This window comes from Acinonyx jubatus, chromosome C1 (assembly GCF_027475565.1).
Source record: "Acinonyx jubatus isolate Ajub_Pintada_27869175 chromosome C1, VMU_Ajub_asm_v1.0, whole genome shotgun sequence".
Lineage (NCBI taxonomy): Eukaryota > Metazoa > Chordata > Mammalia > Carnivora > Felidae > Acinonyx > Acinonyx jubatus.
Window position 1 is genome coordinate 96,893,559 of NC_069381.1, and position 24,954 is coordinate 96,918,512.

General features: G+C 43.2%; 1 long non-coding RNA gene across 2 annotated transcripts in view; it reads left to right on the top strand.

Moving 5' to 3' along the window:
• Window positions 1–24,954, top strand: part of LOC113599175 (uncharacterized) — a 44,644-nt gene that overhangs the window by 12,712 nt on the left and 6,978 nt on the right. Inside the window, exon 3 of one of the 2 annotated variants that reach the window (XR_003419888.2) lies at window positions 3,979–6,044. The exons of the other annotated variant lie outside the window; for it this stretch is intronic. This is a non-coding gene — a long non-coding RNA (uncharacterized LOC113599175). Of the gene's footprint in view, window positions 1–3,978; window positions 6,045–24,954 lie in introns of those variants that run through there. 2 annotated transcript variants of the gene reach the window in all.

A 24,954-nucleotide genomic window follows, 5' to 3' on the forward strand; every position in this document is an offset into this window, starting at 1 on the left:
TCTCTCTCTCTCTCTCTCTCTCTCTCTCTCTCCCCCCCCCCACTCTCTCTCCCCCTCACCTCTCTCTCTCTCTCTCTCTGCTTGCCCCTCTCCCCCATTCACTCTCTTTCTCTTTCTAAAAAATAAGAATAAAAAAATTTTAAAGGAAAATTCTATTCACAATGAAATATAACACTAAGAATTTTAAGTCTGATGGCAGCTTTCCTCCACTTTCAGAAGACCCTGTCCCTGGTGGTTAGTCCATGGCCACAGACGGAACTGCCCCTGGACTTCCCTTTCCCCTCGGAGCCCCAAGCACCCATCCTTTGTGCTGTGCTCTCGGGAGGCCGTGTCATCCCTGATGGCCACCTCCTCTCCGAGGCTCTGTGAGTCGGCTTGCTGCCCAGGGTCTCCTGGCTTGGCGCCGTGGCCCGGGACACACTCAGTCACCACAGCTGTCTGTCTGCCTGAGCGCCAAGCATGGGGACCTTGCTCAGCTCTGCACAGAACACCCTTGTTTCTGTTTGGATCGTTGCCCTAAATTCGGTTGGTTGGAAAGTGCTTGAGAGGATCTGTCCTCTCGCATCCACTTTTCAGAGTTGTGGTGTGTACCTGGAGAGTGGCATAGACCCACTTCTTCCAAAACAGGGTGAACCTTTGTTTGTCCTTCCCACCGGCACAAGCCGTGCAAGCGTGTGGTCTTTCTCGCCTTCCTCTTTGGACTTAGGCTTGGTAAATAAGGCATCCACGCGGGGTCTAAATCATGCTGCTGTCTATGCAACCTGCCTTCCATGGGGGTGGGAGCAAAGCGCCTGTGGGTTCTACTTCTAAAATATGCTTCCAGTCACGTTCCTTCTCTCCACCCACCTCAGGCGCCACCTGGCAGGCCACCACCCTCCCCGGTACCCTCCTAACTGGGTCCCTGCAGGCTAACTCTCCACACAGGCAGCCGGAGAATTTTTTCTTAAAACATAAATTGGATAATGTCTGTTTCCTGCTTAGAGGCGTCAATGTCTCCCCACAGCGCCACTCTCCAGTCTCCTCTTGGGGACCTCGGGGTGCTGTCTGTCTCCCGCCCTCCCTTCCATCACCTCTGCCCATCCAATGCTCCGTAATCACGCTGGTCTTTCACTTCCTGCACCCACCAGGCCCTGTCAGGTTACTGCTGGGCCGACCCATCCTCAGACAGGCCTTCCCGTCCACCCCAGCTAAAAGAGTCACCTGACTCTTATTCTCCATGCCATTCAGCACTTTTCATTTGTTGGCTTTCTTTTTTGGCCATCTCCTGTGCTAGACCGTAAGCCCCACAAAGTCAGGGAGGGTGCCTCACCATTGTGTCTCCTGTGTCTGCACCGGGGCCTGGCATATGCCAGGAACTCACTAAACGGCTGCCAAATCGAATGAATGAACCCACTGTGTGCTCAGCATTTTCACCCCAAATCCCCTATCTGCCATCCAGAGGAACCTTCTTCACTCCTCTGGGCTTTCTCCGGCAGGTGGATAGACTTGTTTCACGAAGCCTTCCTAATGCACCCTAGCCCAGAGTCATCTTCTGTCTTAGAATCTACTGTGGTACCACTCACCACCCAATCTCTCCTCTCTCATACGTCCCCTGTACATGCACGCTGACATGCTCACTTATAGTTACACCTGTTCTCTCTGTGTTGGCTAGACTTTGTTCCTCTGAGAGAGGAGGTGGGGACGGTGGGTAAGCTTGGGCTCTGGAGCCACACCACTTGAGTTTGAATCTTGCCTCTGTCAATTACTTGTTGGGCACCTGACAAATTCTCTGTGCTTCAGTTTTCTTATCTGGAAAGCAGGGACAATAGCAGAACCTTCCTTACATGGTTGTTGTGAGAATTAAAAGGCCTAAAACATGTAAAAATACAAAGAACAATGCTAGGCTTGTAGTAAGTGCTATATAAGGGTTAGGTATTATTATTATTTAATTGAGGAAGAAACCAAGGACCAAAACATGATTTTGCCCTGTGACGTTCTCCTGGAAGTGGGCTTCGAATCCACAGACTTTCCCTAGACCAAGAACCTTTCCACCTTCACCATGGCTGCTAGAGGCTTCCTTTGGGACCATATCCCTGGGGTCTCCTAGGGCTCGGTCATGGATACATGTCAGTGAAAAAGAAAAAGCAATTCAGGTATTGAGCAAAATCATATGTTCATTCAGCAATTTACATCATTCTTCCCTGCTGGCTCCTCAGCTGGAAACGAGAGGACAAGCACTGGCCATGGTCCCCAGGATGGGCTTCCAGTACAGGTCCATCGAGTGATGCACCTGAAGGGAGGGCCCTACCCAGCTGTGGTGTCAGGGCCAGGTGCGAGGAGTCCTTTCCTTGAGCCCAGCCTCCCCTCCCTCCATCTGCCCTTCTGTCTGCCAACTTCTTGCCATCCCTGCCCTCACGGTGGAATTAAGTCTTCTTTTCGTATTTGTCTTAAGTTGTACATCTCACCTTGTCTCCATCTTTCGCCACATTTTCTGCCCTTCCCCCAGCCCTTCCCGCGGCGAAGCCTGTGGAGCTGACTCATGCTTCCCAGGGCTCAGAGCCTTCCCTATGTTAGGGATCATCTGGGGCACAGGTTTATCAGGCCTTTCTCCTGCCTTCTTCATGCAAGTGCTTTTACAAGCACTCCTAGTGACTTGTCTTTAGGGAAGTTGGGGAGTCCCCGCCCAGGGCTTAACTCATGTTCCTTCTCCACAAAATCTCCCCCAGCCCAGGCTGCATCGAACGCCTTGACCTGGTGACAACTCTGGTTGTGGTTCTCTGTGTTGCTATCTAACCCTCCACAATCCATAGCTCTTCTGCTCATGCAATAGAAATTTCTTGACAGTAAGCATCACGTTTTCTCTCACACAGTGGACCCTCAATACATAGTTGGTTGAAGTTCTACTTTTTCCCTCTCGTTGTATTCATTTTGGATGAACACTGGAATGGTTTTACCTACACACCATCAAAAGGCAATGAGGGAAGAGACTTCGAAATACATTAAGCAAAAGAGGGGCAGTGTTCATTGTGATTAAACACGTCTCACACACTGCGGTCTGGATTACTTGCTGATGCCTACAGGAGAAGATCCATGGACGGAGCTGGGTTGTGTTTCTTGTCTGAAGAGCTATTTCCATTCCCAGCTCCAACGTGAGCTACGTGTGTGACCCTAGGGAGATGTGTCAGCAATCCCAGCCTCAGTTTCCTCACTGTAAAAAGAAGGTTAAGACCCTATATCGTTGGGATGGTTGTGAGGGTAAACGAGATACCAAGTACGAAATCACTCTGTAAACTGTAAAGTGCTGTGGCGATGGTAGTAATTACCCTTAGTCGTCCCTAGAGTTGGTTTTCCAGCTCACCTGTTTTCTTCATAGCCTGGCAGCTTTCCTACCTGGGGCATGTGACTAGAATTTAAATGCCATGCTAGGGAGCCCAGAAAATCTACTTCCCAGCAAGAGCTGTAAAACATCCCATCCTAATCGAGAGAGACAAAGAGGAACAATGACTCAGAGGCAGCTCCAGGGGAGCGGCCAGCTCAGACAGGAGACTCCTCAGACCTCAAAACGTCTTCTTACATGGGTGTGCCAGAGAATGTGAGCAGACCCATTGTAAGCTTTGGTCGTTCAGGGAGAAACTTGGAAACCAGACTATGATTGGATGGGTGTTTAACATCACTGAGAATGAACAAGATTGTCAGATGGTAACACTTAAAATCTGAACAATAACAATAAAAAGACAATAAAGGCATTACAGCGAAAGGGGACTGTTGTCCTGTAAATGAACTCTTAGAAAATCAGATTTTTCTGAATTTGATAAGAATGTATCAGAGGAGGCAGTTTGCAGAGTTCCGTGGGCTCTGGCGGGGCTGGGCTGAACGTGTGAGAAGAAAGCAACAGATTTAAAAAATCTGTACAAACACCAATAGAAATAAACTTGTAACTTGTTGCACCCACATCGTTAGAGACTCTGCCCTTAACATCTCTCTTAAATCTGACTCCAGGAAATAGATTTGGAACCGGATCAATCCCATCCTCGACTCTGCCATCCTTCTGTCAGAATTATAAACAGAAGATGATTACAGCACATCCTGCATGTGCCTTCCATGTGGCTCCAGTCTCGGCCTCACAAACGCAGCGAGTAAACACTCTCCAAGTGCAGTTCTGAGGCGTCGCCCATGTGGTTCGCTCCTGAAGGGGGGGAGGCCGGGAGGCTGGGCCCCGGGGGGCGTCTGCCCTGGGAGCTACCAGCCTCTTCCCTTCTCCTGGTGGCGGACAGGAGGTGGCGGACCCTTCCTTCAGTGCTTTGCGTGGTGGGGTGGGGTGGGGGAGGCTACAAAGGACGGTTGGAAACGTTTTCTTTTCTTTCTTTCTCTTTTAAAAATCCGTTTCATTCCATCCCATTCCTGGAAAACCACAATCCCCCCAGCAGTCTCCGAGTCCTTCGGTTTTGAAAAACACACATTTTGTCTGCTACCCTTTGCTTCTGTGGATCTGTTTCGAGCAGCAATTACTTTCCGTGTAAATGAGTATGGAGCTGAGGCTTTCATTAATGTGTCAGGACGCCAGGCTCCTGTGGTTTGACACCATTTAAATATACAAATTGTTAACTTTATGATTTTTTGACAAATTTCTCCCCTCTCCCGAATCTCATATGAATCTCATTTTCCAAGGAACTGACCAAGGAACTCTGACCTCTTGCCTCAGTCGTTTGAGGGCCTCTGGTATTTTTTTCTTGGCCTGCTACTCTTGAGATCCGAAGGTGAATTGAACTTCAAAGGGCAGCAAGCCAGATGTCTTCTGTCCCCACGAAGGGCTGGTTTCCTCTCATTTGTCTGCGTTCTGTGTGCGTGAATTCAGGTCGGTGTCTTTCCCCTGGGCCTCCCCCGCTCCCAGCTCTGCCCCCAGGTCAAGTTCCTTGTTATTTGTGCTGCTCTGGCATGAGTGTGTGCATGCATGTGTGTGTTCCCCATCAGCACCAGAGGACGCCGGGCTCGCACTGTCCAATTCAGCAGGCCGTAATTCACGTGGTTCATGTTGATTCGTACTGAGCGCTTGAAATGTGGCTTCTGAACGAGAGGTGCTCTCAGTAAAAGATGCACTCGATGTCAAAGATTTAGTATGAAAAATAAAGCATAACATGTCTCAATATGCTTTTATATGGATTACACACAGCATTGATAATATCGTGGATAGATTGGGTTAAACTAAATATGTTATCCATATTAATTTCACCTCTTTTTAAAGTGTGGCCATGAGATCATGTAAAATGACATATGTGGCTCACGTAACATTTCTGTGGGACGGTGGTCATCTGGACCGATGATGGAGACTTTGAGATGCATTAGCCGAGTCACAGGCTTTGTCTGCACTTGCGCTGGTAACCTGCAAATGTTAAGGCTCTGCGTGATGAGTAAGTAGGCTTTCAACAATCACGTTCCATAGCTTGGAACTGCGGAGACACTCTGTCTTTATGTGTACCTTCAGGATGCCACATCGAGTCAAGTTTCTCAGGTGATCCCTCTTCCCTGGCCAGGCTGATGTCCTGTGCATGTCCTCGTGTGTGGCATAGAGAGCCTCGTGCTCACTGGCCTGGGGCTGGACGGAAGCTGCTGGTGACTCAGACCTGGCTGCAGGCCCCCAGTATAGCATGAGTATGTTTGTCCTAGGCAGTATCCAATCACTTGCCACCAAGTCTGGGCTGGATCACTTCTCTTTGACCTTGACATGTTTAGGATGCAGCTCAGCAGGAAAGGACTTTAAAGATTAGGTAGTCTAATCTTTCCATTTTACAAAAGAGGGCACCAAGACTCAGCCGTATGGGGCGAGAGGGTGGTTTTTATGAGCTTTAGACGTTGGCAGCAGAAGTTGCAAGTTCAAATCCTAGCTCTGCCACTTCTTAGCCAGGAGAACTTGGGTAGGTTAGTTGAACATTTCTGGGTTCAGTTTAGATGCCTGTCTAATTAAATGAGGATCATCATATCTCTCTCAAGGAATTGTTGTAAGAATGAAATAAAAGATGCTTGTAAATGCCATGGACTAAATATTTGGGCCTCCTCTCCCCCCATATTCATATATTATTAAACCTACCCCTCAAAGTGTTGGTGTCAGTGGGTGGGGCCTTTAGGCCCATTAGGGCTCTGCCCTCTTGTACCTGATTAATGCTCTTATAAAGGGAACCCAGGGAGCTCCCTCATCCCTTCTGCCTTGTGAGGACACAGCACAAAGGTGGCCATTTACAGACCAGACACCGAATCTGCTGGCGCCTTGACCTTGGGCTTCCCAGCCTCTGGAACTGTGAGAAATACATTTCTGTTGTTTATAAGCTAGCCAGTCTATGGTACTCTGTTAGAGCAGCCCAAATGGACTGAGACAGTAAATTACTCCTACTGTGATCTGGCAGAAAGTGAGTACTTGATAAATAGTGATTACTCTCGAAAGGTCTTACAGCCGATTCACAGCCGAGGTTGGGCTTAGAGCCCAGATCTCAACTTTCTATTCCAGTGTCCTTGTTTTATGGGATACACCAGGCTGGGCATAACCTGTCGCCTCTAAAGTCAAATCACCAGGTCTCAGAGATCAGTTGCCCACAGCTCTGCTAAGTGTTCCTGCAGCTGCCTGGTCTGCCACCCGAATTGCACTCCTGTTTTGTACCGCGCTGAGCCATTGGCTTGTCTATGTCCCCCGGGCTCTGCAAGCTCATTGAAGGCAGGGTCTGTACCTCCTTCACTATCACTGCCCTTTCATTCTTTCAACAGTATGCTGAGGACCTATCCTGCACCAGGCCTTTTCCTAGACTTCTGGGGTGCATCAGGGAACACAAGCAGACAGAGATCTTGCCTTTGTGGAGCTCAGTTTCTAGTTGGGGGAGATGGATGCCATATTGGAAGGTTATGCAGGATTCAGCTTATGCACAGTCAGGATCCATGGACTGGCCTGGCAACGGCTTGGTCTGTGCCTGCCAGCCTGGGGCCACTGGTGCCTGCATTTTGAGGCAGTCCTGGGCCACCCACTGCTGCCACTCCTACAGCTGCGGGGCCAGTTGCAAGGAGTGTCCCTCAGGTTGCTTCCAGGCACGCCCCATAGGCACTCGCCCAGTGCCTGTCTTGCATCTTTCAACTCCCACCTTCCACTCTGCAGCTTCCTGTTCCCATGAAGGTGAGGAGCCCCCTCTGGGCTCATCTGCTTTCACATCGCTTGGATGTATGAGGGTGTTCAGACCCACAGGGTGGACTTTGACCAATGAGAGACAGAGACTGAAGGCTACGTTCTTCTCTCTTGGGCAGATTGTTTGGAGATGCATTGCTTCATCCAGACTCTCTGAAGCTGTCCTGTGCGACCCAGCCCTCACTTTTTACAACACTGTGGGCATTTGGAAACATTTTCCCTCAGGTTTATTCTCCCTGCTTTTGTGCTCTACCCCCTTTTCCCTCATGTCCACTTCCCTGGATCGTATTCCTTTAAATTACATTTTCTAGGGAACCGGGCCAAGGAAGTAGGGTGATAAGTGCTGCAGAGAAAGAACATTTAGAGCGGGTAAAAAGGGGGGTCAGGTGTGCTGGTGAAGGGTGGCAGCTTCCAACAGGATTGTCAGTATCAGCCTTGTGGAAAGGTGATATTTGAACAAAGGCTCGAAGGTGAGGAAGTTAGCCACTCTGGGGAAAGGACATTCTGGGGTGGGGAAAGGAGGGAACAGCAAGGCATCAAGCCAGAAGGGGGCAGGCGTGGTCACGGCACAGCAGCAAGGCCAGGGTGGCTTTGGGGGTTCAGAGGGAGAGGTGCAGGAGGTGAGGTCAGAGGGCTGTGGGGGGGGGGGGGGGGAAGGGGGGTATCTTACAGCTTACAGGTCACTGTAATGATGTGAGCTTTTGCTCAAGTGCACAGGAGCCTGTACTGAATTTTGCCCAGCAGCGTGACATGGCACCTTGGTGCGCCTGATAGATAGCGCCATGCCTGGCACACAGGGGGCTCTCACTCGGTGTTTGTGGACTGGAAGCAGGATGAACAGGTGATCTTTCACGGACCCTGCTGGGGAGCAGTGCCCTGCAGAGGACCCCCCCCCCCCCCACCAGCCATGTAGAGGCTAGAGGCTGACTTGGACGTTTCTAAGCAAGAGTTGAAAACAGATGGAAACAAAATGCCAGTGTTAATCCAAAAAGCATGTGGAAGAAAGATCAAATGGGAGAAGAGAATGAATATGTTTTCAGAGGAGCTGTCTGCCTCCTTCAGAACCAGATTTGTGGGAAGCCAGCCGAACCAACCTTGTGACTTGCGGCAGAAAGTGGGTTTTTGACTGTATCCGGGAAGTTGGGAAAAGTGTATCCACCTTCCCCACACCCTAGCAGCGAGGGGAGGGCTCTCCACTACCAACCAAGCAAGTCCTGTGAGCTTGGATTTGCTGGAAATGTACACAACCGAGTTTTCCATCGTTGGTTCTATGAAATCTCTTTGTGGGGGTCCTTTCGGGTTCGAGTTCTGTGGATCACGTACTTTTGGGTCCTGGGTGGATTTAGTGGCTGGATCCATTACCCGCCCCCCCCCCCCCCCGCCCCCATCATGGCTTGGTTGAGGGCAGCAGGAGTGTCAGGAACAAGAATCCTCATCATGCATCCTCGTTTTCTCCAGGGCTTGTCTTCTTCCCTGACTCCTTCTCTTTGTCTTCACCTCTCAATGATTACGAGTGTCAGAGGAGAAAGAGTCTGGGGTGGTGCCTGGGGAGTTCGAGCTCTTGGAACATAGACAAGGCAATAGGTCAGCAGGAGCATCTCAAACATCTTCTCTAACAAGGAGCAATGCCTGCTTCCAGAGAGCAGAAAAGAAGGAAAATGTAACAACATGAATCCTTGTATTCTGGGTGCAACGGGTCAGGGGGAGGGGAGATTGAGCGGGTTTTAGAGTCTGAATTGGACATGATATTGATGATTAATTTTAAGGAAATCTGGAGACTTGTGCCCAGGCCAAGGAAAATGGCTGGGCTCTTTGTCAAGAATCTTGTACGTCAGTCTTCCTAATCACGTTATGTTGGTGTGCAGCTACCCCTCAGCTATGTTGCTGGGAGAGAAGGCAAAGCTCGAGGATTCTTAAGTATTTTCCAAGAAAGACCACATAAGTGTTTGGAATCTAAAAAGATCATTTAGTATCTAATAGGTGAAGAGATTGAGCCTTGGGAGAGTAAATAACACACTGTGTGTCCGCAGAACATCTGAGAGCCTTACAAGTGGAAGCAGCCCATTGGGCAAGAACAGGTCTCAGACTTGGATAGGATGTGCTGCCATTACCCAGATGGGCAGTTGGGGCCACAGTGAGGCCCAGTTGTTCACAGGCACACCCCTAGGCGTTACCTGGCTTTGTTGGTAGCCAGAGGAGCATATCATAGTCAAAATATGCATGGCTGTTGTTTCGTTATGGGTTTTCTTGAATACCATAATATGGTTTATAGAAATATAGGAAGCAGGATTTCAAAGTTTAATTAATATAAAAGCAATGTAAAACCCCATTGCTATATCCTTGATTATGGGAAAAGGAGTGGTATGGCTCATTCCTAAACCACTTATCATTAGCCAGGGAAGCCCCCCATGAAAGTGTAGAAACAGTTCTGTTTTTCACTTTCTGCCCCATATCCCATCCCATCTGGAACCCACAGGAGTATAGGTTTGGGAATGGCTTCTCTGTGCTCCTTGACCTGTCCCAGCTCTTCATCTATACGGGACCTTTATTCTAAACCAGGGATGGCAAACCACACTCCACAAACCAAACCCAGCCCATTGGTTATGTTGGTATGTGAGTTAAGAATGGTTTTTGCATTTTTAACTGATTGAAGCAATCAAAGGCGAATGTTTTGTGACGTGAATATTTTACAAAATCTAAATCTCAGCCTCCATAAACAAAGTTTTACTGAAAAAATAGCTACTCTTCTTTATTTACCTATTGTGCTAAATGGCACAACATGCTAAGTGCCAAGGGGCAGAAGTGAGTGGTTAAGACGGAGACTGAATGTCCCACAAAGTCTAATATTTCTTGTCTGACCCTGTGTACTCCTATGATATTCAGATTGGTAAGGGGACCTCTTGCCCCGGACACTGCCTTTCTCTCCTTTGCCCTTGATCCCTCAGTCATTTTAACACTTTCTTCCCTACCCCTTCCCATCTTACTTTTCTTTGTTCATTGGCACAGCTCATCAGTCAGTCCCTGGATGGCAGGGAGTGGGACTGGAGGTGGGGAATGAGAAAGCCAGAGCGGGAAAGGAGGTTCTCCCCTTGTCTGGCCACAGCCTGGAGTCACCAAAAGACCACCAGAGCTTTCATGCCATCAGGAGGGACACCGTCTTTTCCTTTCTGGATTATAGTCTAGAAGAATTCCTGAATTTTTCTCTATGTTTAGCTCATGGTAACCTCTTTATGCCTTAGGAAAGCAGGTGTTTGGGGAGGAAACAATCCGTCCTGCACAAATGCATTCCCTCTATGGGGATGAGAATTTACAATGTAGAGGGCCTGTCAAAGGTTACACATTCTTACTGTCAACTGACTGACTTCTTCTGTGAACACAATCTACATATTATGGTTTCTTTGCCTTCGTTAATTCCTTTTCTTCCCCTGGGATCTGCCCCCTTTCTCCACCTGTGTCTTCTCTTTCAAGAGCTGCTCATGTCCTCTCTGCTCTACTAAGCTTTTCCAGACTGTCTGTTACAAAATTTTTTCTCAAGTCTTCCTTTCTCAAGTACTTCTCAAGTACTTCCTTTCTACTTTTCACTGGGCTCTTGGGATTGTTCGGGACTGTCTTGCTGTCTGGTTTCCATCACCCTGATCTCTGTGTCCATGATCTCTGTTCCAGTGCAGACTCATCTTTCTCCTGAACCCCTAGAGGTGGCCCTAAACTGCAACCCACTATAGGCTCTGGAGCATCTGTCTGAGCTGTAAAGCTGACCACCTTGACACCTGCTTCAAACCCTTCACTGCCCTCTGGAGAAGGTGTATGAAGCCTCATTTGAGCTGGTTCCCATCTCCCTCTCCAATCTCATCTCCTGCTTCAAATTCCATGCTCTGGAAAAACCAAATTAATTATTATCTAATACACCATTCCTTACGTCTTCCTCTCTGCCTAGGATGTTTTTCTGCCATTCCACCCAGTACCCTCCTTTTTAAAATTTATATTCAAGTTAGTTAACATACAGTATAGTCTTGGCTTCAGGAGTAGAACCCAGTGATTCCTGTCTTACATATGACACCCAATGCTCATCCTGAGAAGTGCCCTCCTTGATGCCCGTCACTCATTTAGGCCATCCCCCCCTACCTCCAGCAGCCCTCAGTTTGTTCTCTGTATTTAAGAGTCTCTTATGGTTTGCCTTCCTCCCTGTTTTTATCTTATTTTTCCTTCCCTTCCCCTATGTTCATTTGTTGAGTTTCTCAAATTCCACATATGAGTGAAATCATATGTTTTCTTTCTCTGATGGATTTATTTTGCTTAGCATAATACATTCTAGTTTCATCCATGTTGTTGCAAATGGAGAGACTTCATTCTTTTTCATTGCCAAGTAGTATTCCATTGCATATATATCACATCCTCTTAATCCATTCATCAGTCTATGGACATTTGCGCTCTCTCCATAATTTGGCTATTGTTGATAGTGCTTCCATAAACATTGGGGTGCATACACCCCTTTGAATCAGCATTTTTGTATCCTTTGGATAAATTCTTGGTAGTGAAGTTGCTGGCTCATAGAGTAGTTCTATTTTTAATTTTCTGAGGAACCTCCATACTGTTTTCCAGAGTGGCTGCACCAGTTTGCATTCCCAGCAGCAGTGCAAAAGAGATCATTTTTCTCCACATCCTCACCAACATCTGTTGTTTCCTGAGTTAATTTTAACCATTCTGACTGATATGAGGTGGTATCTAATTGTGGTTTTGATTTGTATTTCCCTGATGATGAGTGATACTGAGAATTTTTTCATGTATCTGTTTGCCATCTGGATATTTTCTCTGGAAAAGGGTCTGTTCATGGCTTCTGCTCATTTCTTCACTGGATTATTTGTTTTGGGGGTGTTGAGTTTGGTAAGTTCTTTATAGATTTTGGATACTAACCCTTTATCTGATATATCATTTGCAAATATCTTCTTCCATTCTGTCAGTTGCCTTTTAGTTTTGTTGATTGTTTCCTTTGCTATGCAGAAGGTTTTTATCTTGATGATGTTAAAGTATGTTCCTTCTATCCTAATTTTCTTGAGGGTTTTTATCAAGAAAGGATGCTGTATTTTATCAAATGCCTTTTTTTGGTCTGTTGACAGGATCATATGGTTCTTAGCTTTTCTTCTATTAGTGTGGTGTATCACGTTGATTGATTTGCAAATATTGAACTGCCCTGCAGCCCAGGAATGAATCCCACTTGATCATGGTGAATAATTCTTTAAATGTACTGTTGAATTTGATTTGCTAGTATCTTGATGAGAACTTTTGCATCTGGATTCAACAGGGATATTGACCTATAATTCTTCTTTTTAGTGGAGTCTTTGTCTGGTTTTGGAATCAAGGTAATGCTGCCTTGATAGAATGACTTTGGAAGCTTTCCTTCCATTTATAGTTTCTGGAACAGTTTGAGAAGAATAGGCATTGACTCTGCTTTAAATTTCCAGTAGAATTTGGGAGATTTTTGATAATTGATTCAATTTCTTTGCTGGTTATGGGTCTGTTCAAATTTTCTATTTCTTCCTGTTCGAGTTTTGGTAGTGTGTAAGTGTCTAGGAATTTGTCCATTTCTTCTAGATTGTCCAGTTTGTTGGCATATAATTTTTCATAATGTTCTCTTCTAATTGTTTGTATTTCTGTGGTGTTGGTTGTGATCTCTCCTCTTTCATTCATGACTTTATCTATTTGGGTCCTCTGTCTTTTCTTTTTGAGAAGTCTGGCTAGGAGTTTATCAACTGTCTTTATTCTTTCAAAAAACAGCTCTTAGTTTCAATGATCATTTCTGTTGTCTTTTTTTTTTTTTTGTGATTCTGTATCATTTATTTCTGCTCTGATCTTTCTTATTTCCCTTCTGTTGCTGGCCTTGGGCTTTATATGCTGCTCCTTTTCTAACTCTGTTAGGTGTAAAGTTAGGTTGAATTCAGCAAAGTTGCAGGATATAAAGTTAGTGTACAGAAATTGGTTGCATTTCTATACACCAATAATGAAGCAACAGAAAGAGAAATCGAGGAATCAATCCCATTTATAATTGCACCAAAACCCATAAAACACCTAGGAATTAACCTAACCAAAGAGGTACAAGATTTGTACACTGAAAACTATAGAAAGCTTATGAAATAAGTTGGAGAATACAGAAAGAAATGGAAAAACATTCCACGCTCATGGATCGGAAGAGCAAATATTGTTAAAATGTCAATACTACCCAAAGCAGTCTACACATTCAGTGCAGTCTCTATCAAAATAACACCAGCATTCTTCACAGAACTAGAGCAAACAATCCTAAAATTTGTATGGAACCACAAAAGACCCTAAGTAGCCAAAGTCATGTTGAAAAAACAGTCCCCTTTTTTCTAACTAACTCTTGTTTATACTTAAAGGCTCAGTTCTGGGGCCAGTGCTTCCAGAAATCCTTCTTAGACTTTCCTCATTTTCCCTCACCAGGTTGGATTAAGTGTTTATTGATCTATGTTTCCAAATGCCTAACTTTGTGATTATGTTCTCTACATTATATTGTATTTGTTTCCGGGATTATTTCTCTCCCAGTAAATTATCCTAAGGACTAAGTCCTATGTATCTTTATATTACTAGTTGTTCCTTTGGCCTCCGAATTATAACAGGTACATAATAAATGTTTATGAGTAGGCAAAAAGATAGATGGTAAATCCCTTTAGGACAGATGGTGTTTTACACATTTGTATTCCGAGGACCTGGCTCAACACGTGTTTTCACTGCTGGTAAGGATGATTCCACATTGTTGTTCTCTGGGTTAAAGATGTCATTGCAGACTTTTGGCCAAACCTGTGCCTTAGAGCAGGCCCTGCAAGTCCTGTCTGTTCTCCAACACACTTCTTGGCTTATATTATGTAATAATAATGATAAAAATAATCACAGTTTGAGTGGTTGGTCTTTGTGTATTAGGTGTTCTAATACATAATCACTAATCCTCAACATAACCCTGCAAAATTAGTAGTATTCTTTGCCAAAAAACCCTGATGTACAGAGAAGTTAAATGAATTTCCCTACATTGTATAGCTAGTCACTGGCAAAACTGTGATATGAATCCAAGTGTGCCCAGCTGCAAAACCTTTCATCTTTCCATGTTATCTATCTCTTTAAAAAAAATTTTTTTTTTAATGTTTATTTATTTTTGAGACAGAGGGAGACAGAGTGCGAGTGGGGAGGGGCATAGAGAGAGGGAGACACAGAATCTGAAACAGGCTCCGGGCTCTGAGCTGTCAGCACAGAGCCCGATGCGGGGCTCGAACCCATGAACCATGAGATCATGACCTGAGCCGAAGCCGGGCGCTTAACCGACTGAGCCACCCAGGCGCCCCATCTATCTCTTTTTTCGTACCTACAGCTTATATTTTAACATCAACAAAACTAATAGTAATTAGTAATTAGTAGTTAGTAATTAGTAATTCCAACAAAAGTAATAGGAGAAAGAAAGAAAAAAAAGGAAGGAAGGAAGGAAGGAAGGAAGGAAGGAAGGAAGGAAGAAAGAAAGAAAGAAAGAAAAGGAAATTTTAGCCACTAACTATCCCGCTACATGAAGAAAATCCAGCTATTTAAATTTGCCCATGTTCTTGTCCTGTAACTGTCCATATGTGTATCAAGTGAACATGGGTAGACATGCTATTTGTGCTCTGTTTTTTTTTTTTTTTAACCCAACATTACATCAAAAGCATTTTCTAATGTCTGGTCATAATCTTCAAAATTGTAACTTTAATGGCATATACTTAATTTCTCATCTTGGTGTTAATAACAAGGCTCTTCCAACTCCAACATCACCTCCACCCCTTCCCCTTTCACTCCCTGCTCTACTAGTGCATCTGGGCTTTATTGGAGGCAGCTGTGAAGAGAGTACTGAACTTGGAGCCAGAAAAATTGGATGGTGTCCCAGATCTGACAGTAAATAGCTGTGTGACCTTGGGCAAGTCAAATTCCTTCAGTTCTGAGCTCCTCCTTTGGTCTGTGGGCACCTTTAGGGCAGAAACTGTTTTATATCTCTATTGTAGGCTTTGTGTCTGTCACAGAGTATGAGATCAAAACATGCTTAAGAAAGGCTCTCAACTTCCTCGTCTGTAAAATTGGATAATTAAGCCTATTCCCTAAGGATATGGTCATCAGATGAAGTTAAACACACACACACACACACACACACACACACACACACACACACTTATACATATATGTACCCTGCAGTTGTAAATCATGGAAATATAAGCATAACTGCTATAATTGCTAGGTTTATACAATTCACAATAAAAGTCTATTCAATTATCTGGAAGAACAGTGAAATTCTTGATGGAATGTTGCATCTTCTATCCAGATGTTTGGCATCCTGTAGGCACAGTAGACCACAGACTTAAAGGAATTGTTATTCACTGTTTATGTCAAATTGTCTGTATTCCCTCTTCATGATGTTCTCTACTTTGACAATAGAGGCTGCATGTGCTTAAATTGCTGGGTATGGCAGCTTGCTCAGCCATTCCCTTAAAGTGCACTTTGGTATTAATATAAAAGATGAGGAATGTTAAACATTCCAGTCTAAGGGATGCAGTAGTTTGCAAGAACTCATTCTAGTTAGTGCAGTCCTTTGCCTGGGGATAGAAAGTGCTGGGATGGTTTGGTTTTATCCTTAAAGAAACAGACCAAGAGCGTGGGGACAGTTTTCTATACTTCTTCAAGAATTAGGACAATGGTCTTACAGAATATCAGGAAGTAGTGCAGAAGCCTGCTTTGTTTTGATTACCAGTTGCATGGAATATGTTTTCCCTTTCAGTCTATGTGTGTCCTTAAAGCTGAAATCTCTTGTAGTCCGCATATAGTTAGATCTTGTTTTATTTATTTATTTATTTATTTATTTATTTATTTATTCATTTATTTATAATAAACATCCAACCATGCCTTTTGATTTTAGAATTTAGTCCTTTTACATTTAAAGTAATTATTGATAGGTATATTATTGCCATTTAAAAAATTGTTTTCTGGCTATTTTGTAGTCCTTTTGTTCCTTTCTTCCTCTGTTGCTATCTTCCTTTGGGTTTTGATGATTTTCTGTGGTGGGATGCTTGGCTTTCCTTCTTTTTCTCTTTTGTATATTTACCATAGGTTTTTGCTCTGTGGTTAACATGAAGCTTACTTAAAACTTCCTATACTTATAACTGTCTCTTTTAAGCTGGTAAGAACTGCAAATGCATATAAAAACTCTACATTTTTATACTCTCCCCCACATTTTGTGTTTTCCAAAAAAATATTTATTTATTTTTGGGGGGGAGCGCAAGTGGGGGACGGGCAGACAGAGGGAGACAGAGGATCCGAAGCAGGCTTTGCACTGACAGGCTGATAGCAGAGAGCCAGATGTGAGGCTCGAACTCATGAAATGTGAGATCATGACCTGAACTGAAGATGGATGCTCAACCAACGGAGCCACCCAGGTGCCCCCCCTCCCACATTTTATGTTTTTAATGTTATACTTTACATCTATTTATATCGTATATACCTTAACAAATTATTGCAATTTAGTTATTTTAATACTTCTGTGTTTTAACTTTTATATGACAGTTATAAATGATTTGCCTTCAACCATCACAATATTAGAGTATTCTAAATTTAACTTTACCAGTGAGTTTTATACTTTCATATGTTTCATGTTACTAATTAGCATCCTTTCATTTCAGCTTGAAGAACTCCTTTTAACTTTTTTTTTTTTTTTTGGTAAGGCCAGTCTAGTATTCCTTCAGCTTTTGTTTGTGTGGGAAACCCTTTATTTCTCCTTCACTTCTAAAGTACTGCTTTGCTGGGTAGAGTATTCTTGGTTGGTAGTTCTTTTCTTTCAGTACTTTGAATGTATCATCCACTCCCTTCTATCCTGCGAGGTTGCTGCTGAAAAATATGCTTAGTCTTAGGGGTGTTTCCTTGTATATAACAAATTGCTTTTCTCTTGCTGCTGTTAAGATTCTCTCTTTGTCTTTAACTTGACAACTTAATTGTAATGTGTTTTGGTGTGAGTCTCGTTAGTTCTCCTTATTTGGTACTCTTTGGGCTTTCTAGATCTGGGTATCTGTTTCTTTCCCCTGAAAGATTAGGGAAGCTTTCAGCCATTATTTCTTTGAATAAGCTTCTGCCCATTTCCTTCTCTCTCTTCTCCTTCTGAGGTCTCCATAATGCATATATTGGTCCTCTTGATAGTGTCCTATAAGTCCTTTAAACTATCTTTAGTCTTTCCTTCCTTTTTCTTTTGCTTCTCTGATTGGATGGCTTCCATCGCTCTGTCTTTGAGTTTGCTGATTCTTTCTTCTGTTTGACCTAATCTTTTGTCAAACCACTTTACTGAATTTTCATTTCAATTATTGTATTCTTCAGCTCTATGATTTCTGTTTGTTACTTTTCAGTATTTTATGTCTTTCTTGAAATTTTTACTTTATTCATGCATTGCTCTCCTGGCCTTAGTGAGCATCTTTATGAACATTATATTGAACTCTATTGGGTAAATCACTTATTTCCATTTCATTGATATTGATTTCTGGAGACTTATCTTTTGTTTGGAATGCAGTCCCCTAGTTCTTCACTTTCCCTGGCTCTCTGTATTGGTTTCTGTGCATTAGATACCACAGCTACCTCTTCCAGTCTTGACAGACTGGTCTCATGTACGAGTTGAACCTTGTCAATAAGCCTGTCCAGAGCTCCTGGTTGACTCACAAACTTCTGTGATTGTCCAAGCTGCTGTCTTTGTTCTTGATGGCTCCCAGCAGTTAAGGGTGTGCCAAGACCTGTCAATGTCTCAAAGGGGAGGATCTCAGTCAGCACCTAGATGCAGGTTCGTTGGAAAAAAGTTGGAGCAATAGATACTGAGTCCAAACCCATCACTCCTCAAGGAGAAGCAGGGATTTGTAAGTTCCCTCTTGAATGTGTGTTGCCATGCCAGGGGTGGGGTTTATGGAGAAATTCTGTCTCAGCTTCTCTTGTCCTTTTTTTTTCTCATTTGCCCCATGTGTGGGATTTACTCAGCTAGTTTCTGGATTTCTTTCAGGGCCAGTTGCTCCATATGTAGATGAGATTTGGTGTGTCTGTGGGAGGAGGTGAGTTTGGGAGCCTCCTATGTTGCCATCTTGAACCATAACTTCTCACTATTTCTTTTTGACATGTTACTGGAGACCACAAATGATAATGTTGCACATGAAAAATCCTAAAGAATTCACAAAAAAATGATAACAGTAAAAAGTGAGTTTAGCCAGGACACAAGATAAAAAGAATATATAAAATTTAGTTTTAATTCTGTACCTTAGTAATAAAAATTGGAAAGTTAAGTTTAAAAACAATACAATTTATAAGAATATAAAAAACTAGAAATACTTAGGGATAAACTTGACAATTTTGTGCCAGACTTGTACAAGGAAAACTATAAAACACAGTTGAGTGAAATTAAAGAAGACCTAAATAAAATTGAGAGATAAACCATGTTCCCATATCAGAGGACTCAATATTGCTAAAATTCTCCCTAAATGGAACCATCGATGCAACAGAAACCTAACAAGAATTCCAGCATGTTTTATCATTAAAAATTATACAGGCTAATTCTAATATTTTATGCAATTGCAAAAGACTTAGGCCAAAATACTTTTTTAAAGAGGAAGAAATTGAGAGGACTAGACTGCTTGATTTTAAGACTTACTATGAAGCTACAATAAATAAGACAGTGTAATACTTATGTAAGGGTAGACATGTAGATCAATGGGACAAAACAGAGAGTTCAGAAAAGACCCACATATATATGGACAATCGATTTCCACCAAGGAGCAAGGTAATGCAATGGGAATAGTACATTTTTTTCAGAACAGTTGGCAATCCATTTGGAAAAAAATGAACCTCAGCACTTAACTCCCTCCTTATACAAGTATTATCTTGAAATTAATCATAGATCTAAAAGTATAAGCTAAAACTAAAAAACTTCTTGAAGAGAGCAAAGCAGAAAATCCTCACAAAATTGGAGTAAGCAAAACTTTTATAGATGTAGCAAAGAAAAAAAACGGAACTATGAAAATTGTTAAAAATTGTTTAATTTTCATAAATAGTAAAAAGTTTTGCTCTTTGTCACCATTAAGCATATGAAAAAGGAAGGCCATGACCTGGGAGAAAATGGCTGTCTTACATGTATCTGACAGGACTTCTCTTTAGAATATATAAAGACTTCTTATAGAATAATAAAAAGATAACCTAGTAAAGATTTTAATAGGCACTTCACAAAGGAAGATATACAAAACCCTTTGAAGCAAGTTAAATGGATAGAAAAAAAAGAGCCATTTCACAATGATAAATGTGAAACATTTCATTATGATTTAATCAGGAAAACCTCATCATAAATGAGTACTCACTTAACAGCAGTGCTTTTATATCTATGAAGCAAAAACTGACAGAACTAAAGGAAGACCCAAATATACATCACAGATGGAGTTTTTAAAGTCTTCATTCAGAATTCCGCACCTTACATTTCTACACTGTGTGTTGCCCTGGGCAGTCCGCCCTGACCACAGGGAATGTTTTATCAGGCACCAGGAGGTCTGCATTTCATTCAATTAATCAACAGAGATAGACTAAGCTTCTTGCATGTGCCAGAAATTTCCTGGAGGCAGCAATCCAGAGGCAGTCTGCCTTCTGGGTTCGTGGGTTAATGAAGCACACAGGTAAGTACACCTCCCTGAGCCTCAGTTTTCCTGTTGATTAAGTGTGGGTAACAGTAACATGAAAATACTGTAAATGACCAGCAGCATATGAGTGCATCACTAGATTGTGATATAAACTTGACAGTTCTATACATCAGTGAAAACAGATAAGCTAGAACTACATTTGTCAATGGGGATAAGTAACTTAAGTGAAAAAAGCACACTGGAGAAGGATACATTTGAATGATCATTCATATAAAGGTTTAAAACATGCAAAACAATAATAGATTGTAGATACATCTTTTTATACAGCCCTTAAAAATCTTAGTGGTTTAATGAAACCAAAGTTTGTCATTAATGCAAAGTATTTCAGGTAGTCCAACTCTGCCTTGTAAATATGTCACCTGGATCATGGGTCTCCTGGGGTAAGTAGTTGTGGGAGGGGAAAATAGGCTTTTACAAACCAGGCACACTGGTTGGTAACTTTCTTAGCTTGGAAGTGACATGTGTCACTTCTACTCTAGCCACTTGGCCCTAATCCAATTGTAGACAAAGCTGGAAAACCTAGGGAAGCACATGCAATACTTGATGTTTTGCATACCAATAATTGGAAACAAAAAGATGGTCCTTTGCAACTGGTCATATACACAAGATCAGGAAGTAAAATGGCTTTGCATTTCTCAGTAATAATATTGGAAATCCGAAGACAGTGGAGTAATGCTTTCAAACATTTCAAAGTGATTTGTAACTTAGAATTTGATACCTAACCAAACTATCAGTCAAGGGTCAGTGTAGAATAAAGCCATTTCAGACAAGCTCTCAACCAATTTGCCTTCCATAGATCCCTTCTCTGGAAGCAGCCAGAGAATGTACTTCATTAAGTTGAGAGAGAAAACTAAGCGGGAGGAAGACAAAGAATACAGGACACAGGAGAAAGGCGAAAAGAATTCTTAGGACTATTGTGGGGGAGATCTCCACAATAGTGGGGCACCTGGCTACAAGGAAAACAGGAGCAGGTGGGAAGACTCCCAGAGAGGCTTCTTCAAGACAATGTAATTGACAGACTACCTGAAGTATCTGAATATACTGAGAGAAAAATTAAACAGTTGCCAATGAACTTGTTGCATTAATCATAGTTATTTAGAAAACAAGGAAAATGGAAAAGGTAAATTATTAAATACAGAAAAAACAAAAAGTTGTGCAGGGAAGGAATTTAATTATAGCTTAGCACACAACTCAGCTGTGAATTGCAGAGTGGTTATCATTGTGTATCCTGAATATTGATCTATTCAAAATTGTGCTCTAAGTATATTGGGAGAACGAAGGGGTGGGAAGGATGCTTGTGGGATGGTGCAGTGGGAGGGAGGAAAGAGAGCCAAACTTCATCTTTTACCGTGGGAAAGTAATTGATAATTTCTAAAACTAATATATATATATATATATATATATATATATATATATATATATATATAGTAGCAAGAGGTATGAAGTCAGTACCGAAAGAACCAGACAGAGGAAATCAGCAAGTGGTTGCCCATGGGAAGGAAGAAATGGGAGTGGGAAGTCTGGGGACCACTCTTTGACTTAATAAACCTTATCGTCCTAGTTGGCTTTTTAAATTATGTGCTTATATAGCTTGGTTAATAGTAAAAAGTTAAAAAAAAAAAAAGAGCAAGTTCTAGACTGATAGATATAGCCTGATACAATTTTTATAAATGCCACCACACCATATTTTATAGGCACACTCAGGTGTGTGCAAATGACCGGAGAAAGTCTAGGATATCCACCAAACTGGAAACCATTATCCCTGGGGAGGTCAGCCTGGCATTTGAAGCTATGTGTATAGTTTTTGATAAAGAATTTGGCTTTATTGTTCTGAAAAATGTAGTCATATGTTATCCGTGAAATTAAGTGTAAACAAAACCCAAATTTTGTTATTTATAGAAGGCAAAACAGTGTTTTGGGATGTAAGTCTGGGATGTAATAGCCTAATTAAAAAGCCATTTTTGAACCTGCCTCACTTTTGCAGAGCTGTTTGTGGAAATGTCCACAGGGAGAGTCAGCCTGAGCAAAGGGACAGCCGTGAGAGGGAGTAACGGAAGGGGTACCAAAGTGGACTGCACAGGAGACTTGCACTGAACCTCACCACTGTAGGTACCTGTGTGGCCCTTGCTCAGTCCGAGGCCCACAGAGAGGTCTGAACATTTTCTTTCTTCCCCCACATCCATTATTTACTATCATATTCATTCAAAATCCATTTGCATTCATCATCTTTTCACCATCCACTTGCCATCCACCCATCGTCCTCCGTGTATACGTTGAACCATCCGTGAACCATACACCACTCACTACCTACCACCCGGCTTTCATCTCTCCTCCATCTACCGTGTACCATTCACCTTTTACGTGACCTTCTATGATGTAGCCATCCATCATCTCACCATCAGCCATTCATCACCCAGTCATCGTGTACCCACCACCTGCCTTCCATCTACGATTCTACAGTACACAACCCATTACCCACCCACCTAGCAACCACCCATTTATTTGCCATTTATGTCCCATGCATGCATCATCCAGCCACCGTCTACTTGTTCGCCACTTTCAGTTAGAAGGTCCATTCAGGAGGAAGCTGATTGTTACTATCCTCATATTCCAGGCAGTGAGGGAAAGCTGGGATAGAGAGGGTGGGTGAGGGACCTGGCTGATGTCAATCAATGAATTGGGAAATGTGTCAAGTTGCCGAGGAGTTACTTCCCAGTTACAACTTCTCAACTGCTGCATACTCAGGCAAAGCGACCTGGGTTTGAATTCTGAATCCCCTACGTATGGTCTCGTGAGGTCGGCAAGTTCCTTAACTTCAATGAGCTTCAGCGACCTCTCTCTTAAAATGCTAATAATGCATGTAAAATCCTTAGTGATTCTGTATTGTGTGCCTGGCACATAGTAAGCACTCAATAAATGTTGATAATAATAATTATCAATACAAATCAGCAAGTGAAGGCTTTTATCTTCCTTTCCTCAGAAATCAAATGGGGTGTTCCATACCCAAATAGATATGCTTAGGGTTATCTGTTGTTTGGGTTCTCCATACTACCACAGAATTGACTGATTACAGGGATTTAAAAATTAATTATTTTTATGAGTTCAATGTAGTATTAAATTAGTTTATTTCTATATATTTCGGGCAGACCAAAAACGTAAGTAATATAACAAACGCGCAGGTACCTACCAGCTCATTGAAAGGGTAAAACATTTCAGGTTCAATGGAAACTCCTGAGCGTACCTTCTGGCAAAGTCCTGAGTGTACCTTCCAGTGCATCTCCCTCCCCAGGGGTAATAGTTTTTCTAAATTTGACATAGCATTCCCATGCATAATTTCTTGCTTTTATTACAAAGCATTACAAAGGAATGTATTTATAATCTATTATTGTTTTGCGTGTTTTAAACCCTTATATGAATGATCGTGCAAATGTATCCTTCTCCAATGTGCTTTTTTCACTTCACTTACTCATCCCTATTGACAAATGTAGTTCTAGCTCATCTGTTTTCACTGCTTACACCGTAATCTAATGTTGCACTCATCTGCTGCTGGTTGTTTACAGTGTTTTCATGTTGTTGTTGTCATCCACACTTCATCAGTAGGAAAACTGAGGCTCGGGGAGGTTCTATTTATTTGTGTGTTTCATTAACCCATGAGCCCGGGAGGCAGATTGCCTTTGGATTACTGCCTCCAGGAAATCTCTGGCACTTGCAAGAAGCTTAGTCTATATCTGTTGAATAACTGAATGAAGTTTGCTCAGAGACACCCAGAGTCGGATCCAGTCCCAGAACGGAAACCTCCCCCATTCCCTGCGGTCAGGGAGGCTTGCCCAGGGCAACATAGGGTGTAGAAATCTAAGGTGAGGAGTTCCTTCCCTTCCTGTGTGTGAATGGGTCAGGACCTATATCATTCATGGGATTACCAGGGCAGTAATTCTGCGTTCTTGACGAAATGTTGGTGAAATCAGGGGAACTTGAGAGGGGCGTGCTTTACCAGGAAGAAGAGCCCAAGACTCTTGGCTTTGGTTAGGCTCCTGAATTCCTGCCTATTCCTTATTACCCCACTTGCGGCCAACAGGAGATGCCCTCACCTGCCCCATTCCTAAAGAGTTTGGGGGAAAATGCTCTCCATTCAGGCAGAAGCTCCAGGGAGGTTATAATGTTCCCAGCAAATTCAGAGTGGGGGCTGGCACCAGGGCTTCTAGGAGAAGCCATATCTGTGACATGTGAAGGCTTAATTTATTCACCCAGAAGTAGGCACCCATTGAGCTGGCCAGGGAACAGTCTCTGTTTACAGGCTGTCCAGGCCCTGCCGTGGCTCCGGCAGCAGCCTTGCCTCCACCTCCTGTGTGGAGAGCCTGGGCAGTTCACAGCAGGACCGTGCCCTGTGCCCTCTTGGTGACACACCATGCTGGGATGGTGTCCTCTGTGGAAACCTCTTGAGCGCAAATGGCCCCTTTATGACAGAAACACCACAAGAACATTCCCCAAGGGTGCTGTTTGCTCTGGTAGTTTATCTACAGATTTTCCCACCAGGATCCTGGAGCAGGTCCAGTGCACAATTGCCACTGTCATGAGATGGGAGCCGATGACCAGGGACTTAAGTAGTAGCCCTTCCCCCTTCCTTCCCCAACCCCTTGATTTCAGAGGAGTTGTTAGTGGTCAGGAGTCCCACACCTCCTTTTTGAACTAGGAAGACGTGGGAATGAGAGGTCTTCGGGGCACTTAAAAGCAGCAACAAATAGCCCACAAAACCACTATCTGCAGCTTGAGCAACCCTTGCTATGAACCTCCCTGGAGCACAGCCAGGAAAACAACTCAAGTCAGCCCCCAAAATAGGCTCTGCGCAGGCACTTTCTTAAAGAAAAAAAGAGAGAGAGAGAGAGAAAAGTAAAACAAAACTCCACTCAGAAGCAATAATAATATTTGTAGAATGCGTTTTTAACTGTTGCTTCCTTGGCTCAAGTCTAATAATCTGGGAAAAAATATGTTACCAGCTGACAAATAGCATGGCTGTCAAGAGATTCATCACCATTTTTTTCTCCCCCAGAAGCAGCTGATTTCGGATTCAAGCGAGAGCTCTGCATAGTGTTG